Here is a 7,336-nt window from a genome sequence, read left to right as displayed (position 1 = left end):
AATGATCCACCTTCTAGAGTTCAGTAACAAAAGCAATGTTTCCTATAGAACATGCAAGCACAGGTACCAGTCCTTGACAAGAGGCCAAAGGATTTGGACAAATAAAGTAGAAGTAAACAAAGCTTGTGCTATGGGCTGTCCTGGAGTATGACTTGCGTTTCATGGTATTTTCATCAGTGCCTTTTGGAGGTGGGCTCAACCCAAGGACAGGGTGTTGAGGCACATGGAGGGAGAAGGCCGCTCACAGAACCAATAGGGAGGGAGGTGGCAGTTCAGATGGGAATGGCTGACCTGCAGCAAACTCCTGGTTCCTGGCTGTGCAGCTGGGACAAGGACCCGTGTGTTCCTCACGACTTCTTTGGCTAAAGAAAATGAGATGTTCATTGGCTTGTGATACCAGGCAGCCTAAGGGTGGCTCTGGCTTCTGGTTGAGGTGGCTCCTGAGTCCCACAATGTCTTCAGGACCCACTCATTCTCCATCCCTTGGCTTTCCTTTCTTTGGGATTGTCTCCATTTCAGGCAGGAGGTCCCTGCCAGTGGCTCCAGACTGACATCCTACTGCCCCGCCAGCTTGGGAGTGTGTAGAGTTTCCAGCTGCCTTGCAATCTCGGGCCTGATCCTTGTTGCTAGAATTGGGTCTCAGGCCTTTCCTATCCCCATGCCTGAGGCCAGGGGGTAGGATATAAAATGTGCTGTGATCAGCTTAGGTCTGAGTCACAGGCTGGTTGGTCCCTGAAACTGGGGTGTGTGTGTGTGTGTGTGTGTGTGTGTGTGTGTAAGGCATGGGCCCAAAGAAAACTAAAGATACTGTCACCAGGGTCCTGGCAACACCTTAGCCTCTGCTTCTGAATACTAAAGAGACCTTCTGAAGGGACCCTTGAAACCCCCTCTATTGCTAAGTGAAAAAACCCAGAGGCAGGAGAGACGTGCAACACGATAGTACTTAAGCGGAAAAAAAAAAAAAAAAGCGCCCAAATGGTGTATTTTCTATGGGTACCCATATAGGTACATAAACGTTTTTTGTTTTAAAGATCAGAAGAAGAGATGTTAAATTCATCTCAGTGGTTATCTTTGGGAAGAGAGGAGGAGAATAAGGTGCAGAATCAAGAGGGCTTTGGCTTTATTTTTTATATATAGTGGACCGGTTTTTAAATTTAATTTACAAATAATAAAGTTAATTTATAAAAATAATTTTTATATAGTAGAATTCACTCTTTTTGGTGTATAGTTTTATGAGTTTTGACAAATACATGGAGTCAAACAACCCCTGCCACAGTCAGGATACAGAACGGTTCCATCGTCCCCCAAAATCCCTCTGAGCTAACTCTTTGGTTAGACCCTCTGCAAACCCCAACCTCTGGCAACCAGTGATCTCTACTCTATCCCTAAAGTTTTGCCTTTTCCAGAATGTCATGTAAATGGCATGCAGCCTGTAGCCTTTTGAGTCTGGTTTCTTTCACTTAGCTTAATGCATTTAACATTCATCCGTGTTGTCAAGTGTATTGGTAGTTTTTCCTTGTTTTTAGCTGAGTAGTACTCCATTGTTTGGATGGACCACAGTGCATTTATCCTGTTGAAGGACATTCGAATTATTTCCAGTTCTTGGCAATTATGAATAAAACCACTATATAAACATTCATGTACATATTATTGTGTAAACATACATTCGATATGTTTCTCTAGGGTAAATACCCAAGGGTTGGATTTCCGGGGCATGTGGAAAGTATGTTTAACATTATGAGAAATGACCACAGTGTTTTCCAAAGTGAATGTTCCATTTTGCATTCCCAGTAGCAATGTATGAGAGTTCAAGTTGCTCCACAACCTCACCAACACTTGGCATTGTCACTATTTTTTTTATTTTAGTCATTCCAATAAGTGTTAGTGGTATTTGATTACGTGTGTGTGTGTTTAAATGTTTTATTTTGGAGTGATTTTAGACTTACAGAAGAGTTGCAAAAATAATACAGAGTTCCCATGCACCCTTCACTCAGCTTCACTAATAAGAACATATATAACCAGGGTATGTTTATAAAAACAAAGAAATTATCAGTGGCGCAATACTATTAACTTAACTACAGGCTTTATTCAGATTTTCCCATGATAGAATTTTGCAAGACCAACAACCTATCATTGCAAATACCTTTTTTCAAGAAAATAAATGGCAACTATACATGTGGACCTTGCTGGACGCAATACACAGGAATCAAATCAACTACATATGAGTAAATAAACAATAGAAAAGCTCAATATCATCAGTCAGGACAAGGCCAGGGGCTGACTGCAGAATGGACCATCAATTGCTTATATGCAAGTTCAAGTTGAAACTGAAGAAAATTAGAACAAGTCCACAAGAGCCAAAGTATGACATTGAGTATATCCTACCTGAATTTAGAGACTATCTCAAGGATAGATTTGACACATTGAACACTGATGATCAAAGACCGGATAAATTGTGGGATGACATCAAGGACATCATACATGAAGAAAGCAAGAGGTCAAAAAAGAGACAGGAAAGAAAGAAAAGAACCAAATGGATGTTGAAAGAGACTCTGAAAGTTGGTCTTGAACACAGAGCGTCTAAAGTGATTGGAAGAAATGATGAGATAAAGGAGCTGAATGGAAGATTTCAAAGGGTGGCTCAAGAAGTGCAAAGACCTGGAGTTAGAAAACCAAAAGGGAAGAACATGCTCAGCTGAAAGAGCTGAAGAAAAAATGCCAAGCTTGAGTTTCAATATTGAGGGATTCTATGGACTAATTTTTTTTTTTTTTTATGGACTAAATATTGAACAATGCAGGAAGCATCAAAAGAAGACGGAAGGAATACACAGAGTCACTGTACCAAGAAGAACTGATGGACATTCAACCATTTCAGGAGGTAGCATATGATCAAAAACTGATGGTATTGAAAGAAGTCCAAGTTGCACAGAAGGAATTGGCAAAAAACAAGCCTCCAGGAATTGATGGCACACCAATCGAGAAGTTTCAACAAACAGGTGCGGCGCTGAAGTATTCACTCGTCTATGGCAAGAAATATGGAAGATAGCTACCTGGCCAACAGACTGGAAGAGATCCATATTTGTGCACATTCCAAAAAAGGGTGATCCAACAGAATGTGGAAATTATAGAACAATATCATTAATATCACATGCAAGTAAAATATTGCTGAAGATCATTCAAAAGTGGTTGTAGCAGTACATTGATTGAGAATTGCCAGAAATTCAAGCTGGATTCAGAAGAGGACATGGAACCAGGGATATCATTGCTGATGTGAGATGGATCTCGGCTAAAAGCAGAGAATACCAGAAAGATGTTTACCTGTGTTTTATTGACTATGCAAAAGCATTTGACTGTGTGGATCATAACCAATTATGGATAGCATTGCAAAGAATGGGAATTCCAGAACACTTAATTGTGCTCATGAGGAACCTGTACATAGACCAAGAAGCAGTCGTTTGAACAGAATGAGGGGATATTGTGTGGTTGAAAATCAGGAAAGGTGTGTGTCAGTGTTGTATCATTTCACCATACTTATTCAATCTGTATGCGAAGCAAATAGTCTGAAAAGCTGGACTATATGAAGAAGAACGCAGCATTAGGATTAGAGGAAGACTCATTAACAACCTGCGATATGCAGATGACACAACCTTGCTTGCTGAAAGTGAAGATGACTTGATGCATTTACTGGTGAAGATCAAATACTACAGTATTCAGTATGGATTACACCTCAACATAAAACAAAAATCCTCACTAGACCAATAAGCAACATCATGATAAACGGAGAAAAGATAGACGTTGTCAAGGACTTCATTTTACTTGAACCCACGATCAACCCCCATGGAAGCAGCAGTCAAGAAATCAAAAGACTTATTGCATTGGGCAAATCTCCCGCAAAAGACCTTTTTAAAGAGTTGAAAAGCAAAGATGTCACTTTGAGGACTAAGGTGCGCCTGACCCAGCCAAAAAAAAAAAAAAAATACCCAAACCCACTGCCGTCGAGTCGATTCCAACTCATAGCGACCCTATAGGACAGAGTTGAACTGCCCTGCCAAGCCATGGTATTTTCAATCACCTCATGTGAATGTGAAAGATGGACAATGAATAAGGAAGACAAAAGAAGAACTGATGCTTTTGAATTGTGGTGTTGGCAAAGAATGTTGTATATACCGTGGAGTGCCAGAAGAACGAACAAATATGTCCTAGAAAAAGTATAGCCAGAACACTCCTTAGAAGCCAGGATGGTGAGACTTCATCTCATGTACTTTGGATATGTTGTCAGAAGGGACCAGTCCCTGGAAATGGACATCATCCCTGGTAGAGTGTGAGCGAAAGAGAGGAAAACCCCCAATGAGATGGACTGACACAGAGGTTGCAACAATGGGCTCAAGCATAACAACAATTGTGAGGATGGCACAGGGCCGGGCAGGGTTTCATTCTGTTGTACTTCGGGTTGCTCTGAGGCAGAACTGACTAAATGACACCTAACAGCAACAATTTTGATCCCAGGATCAAATCCAGGATACCACATTGCATTGAATAGTCATGCACAGGGGGTTTTTTGTCGTTTGTTTTTAGCACTTTCTTGTTTTCCCACTCCACTGGCTCATCTTGTGTATTCCCTGCCCTAGCCCTAGAGTCAACCTTTTCTCCAGGGATGACTAAAATATTAGTGGATGGTATTTAGAAATCAACACCGCTGCTACCGGGGTGTTATTGCTTCTAGGCTCTGTCAACAGACAGAGGTAGGCAATTTATGCGTGTATTCTAAGCCATGTATATACACATTGTTGTTGTCAGATGCCGTCGAGTCGGTTCCAACTCATACCAACCCTATGCACAACAGAACGAAACACTGCCCGTTCCTGAGCCATCCTTACAATCGTTGTTATGCTTGAGCTCATTGTTGCAGCCAATGTGTCAATCTACCGCGTTGAGGGTCTTCCTCTTTTCTGCTGACCCTGTACTCTGCCAAGCATGATGTCCTTCTCCAGGGACTCATCCCTCCTGACAACATGTCCAAAGTATGTAAGATGCAGTCTTGCCATCCTTGCCTCTAAGGAGCATTCTGGTTGTACTTCTTCTAAGACAGATTTGTTCATTCTTTTGGCAGTCCGTGGTATATTCAATATTCTTCGCCAACACCACAATTCAAAGGTGTCAATTCTTCTTTGGTCTTCCTTATTCATTGTCCAGCTTTCACATGCATATGATGTGATTGAAAATACCATGCCTTGGGTCAGGCGCACCTTAGTTTTCAAGGTGACGTCTTTGCTTTTCAACACTTTAAAGAGGTCCTTTGCAGCAGATTTACCCAGTGCAATGTGTCTTTTGATGTCTTGACTGCTGCTTCCATGGCTGTTGATTGTGGATCCAAGCAAAACTTCAATCTTTTCTCCGTTTATCATGATGTTGCTCATTGGTCTAGTTGTGAGGGTTCTTGTTTTCTTTATGTTGAGGTGCAATCCATACCGAAGGCTGTGGTCTTTGATCTTCATCAGTAAGTGTTTCAAGTCCTCTTCACTTTCAGCAAGAAAGGTTGTGTCATCTGCATAACGCAGGTTGTTAATGAGTCTTCCCTCAATCCTGATGCTGTGTTCTTCTTCATATAGTCCAGCTTCTCGTATTATCTGCTTACCATACAGATTGAATAGGTATGCTGAAAGAATACGACCCTGAGGCACACCTTTCCTGACTTTAAACCAATCAGTATCCCCTTGTTCTGTCCAAACAACTGCCTCTTGATCTATGTGAAGGTTCCTCATGAGCACAATTAAGTGTTCTGGAATTCCCATTCTTCGCAATGTTATCCATAATTTGTTATGATCCACACAGTCAAATGCCTTTGCATAGTCAATAAAACACAGGTAAACATCTTTCTGGTATTCTCTGCTTTCAGCCAGGATCCATCTGACATTAGCAATGATATCCCTGGTTCCACGTCCTCTTCCGAAACCAGCCTGAATTTCTGGCAGTTCCCTGTCGATATACTGCTGCAGCCGTTTCTGAATGATCTTCAGCAAAATTTTGCTTGTGTGTGATATTAATGATATTGTTCTATAATTTCCGCATTCAGTTGGATCACCTTTCTTGGGAATAGGCATAAATATGGATCTCTTCCGGTTGGTTGTCCAGGTAGCTGTCTTCCATATTTCTTGGCATAGACGAGTGAGCACCTCCAGCGCTGCATCTGTTTGCTGAAAACATCTCAATTGATATTCCATCAATTCCTGGAGCCTTATTTTTCGCCAATGCCTTCAGAGCAGCTTGGACTTCTTCCTTCAGTACCATCGGTTCCTGATCATATGCTACCTCTTCAAATGGTTGCACATCGACTAATTCTTTTTGGTATAATGACTCTGTGTATTCCTTCCATCTTCTTTTGGTGCTTCCTGTGTCATTTAAGATTTCCCCCATAGAATCCTTCACTATTGCAACTCGAGGCTTGAATTTTTTCTTCAGTTCCTTCAGCTTGAGAAACACCAAGGGTGTTCTTCCCTTTTGGTTTTCCATCTCCAGCTCTTTGCACATGTCATTATAATACTTTACTTTGTCTTCTTGAGATGCGCTTTGAAATCTTCTGTTCAGTTCTTTTACTTCATCAATTCTTCCTTTTGCTTTAGCTGCTCAATGTTCTAGAGCAAGTTTCAGCGTCTCCTCTGACATCCACCCTGGTCTTTTCTTTCTTCCCTGTCTTTTCAATGACCTCTTGCTTTCTTCATGCATGATGTCCTTGAAGTCATTCCACAATTCGTCTGGTGTATAGTCACTAGTGTTCAATGTGTCAAATCTATTCTTGAGATGGTCTCTAAATTCAGGTGCGGTGTACTCAAGGTCATATTTTGGCTCTCATGGACTTGTTCTGATTTTCTTCAGTTTCAGCTTGAACTTGTATATGAGCAATTGATGGTCTGTTCCATAGTCGGCCCCTGGCCTTGTTCTGACTGATGATATTGAGCTTTTCCATGGCCTGTTTCCACAGATGTAGTCAGTTTGATTACTGTGTGTTCCTCTGGTGAGGTCCATGTGTATAATCACCGTTTATGTTGGTTAAAGAAGGCATTTGCAATGAAGAAGTCGTTGGTCTTGCAAAATTCTGTCATTCAATCTCTGGCATTGTTTCTATCACCAAGGCTGTATTTTCCAACTACTGATGCTTCTTTGTTTCCAACTTTCGCATTCCAATCGCCAGTAATTATCAATGCATCTTGATTGCATGTTTGATCAATTTCAGACTGCAGCAGTTGATAAAAATCTTGTATTTCTTCATCTTTGGCCCTAGTGGTTGGTGCGTAAATTTGAATAATAGTCATATTAACTGGTCTTTCTTGTAGGCATA

This window comes from Loxodonta africana, chromosome 21, assembly GCF_030014295.1.
Source record: "Loxodonta africana isolate mLoxAfr1 chromosome 21, mLoxAfr1.hap2, whole genome shotgun sequence".
Classification (NCBI taxonomy): Eukaryota; Metazoa; Chordata; class Mammalia; order Proboscidea; family Elephantidae; genus Loxodonta; species Loxodonta africana.
Note: the sequence above shows the minus strand (reverse complement) of the source record.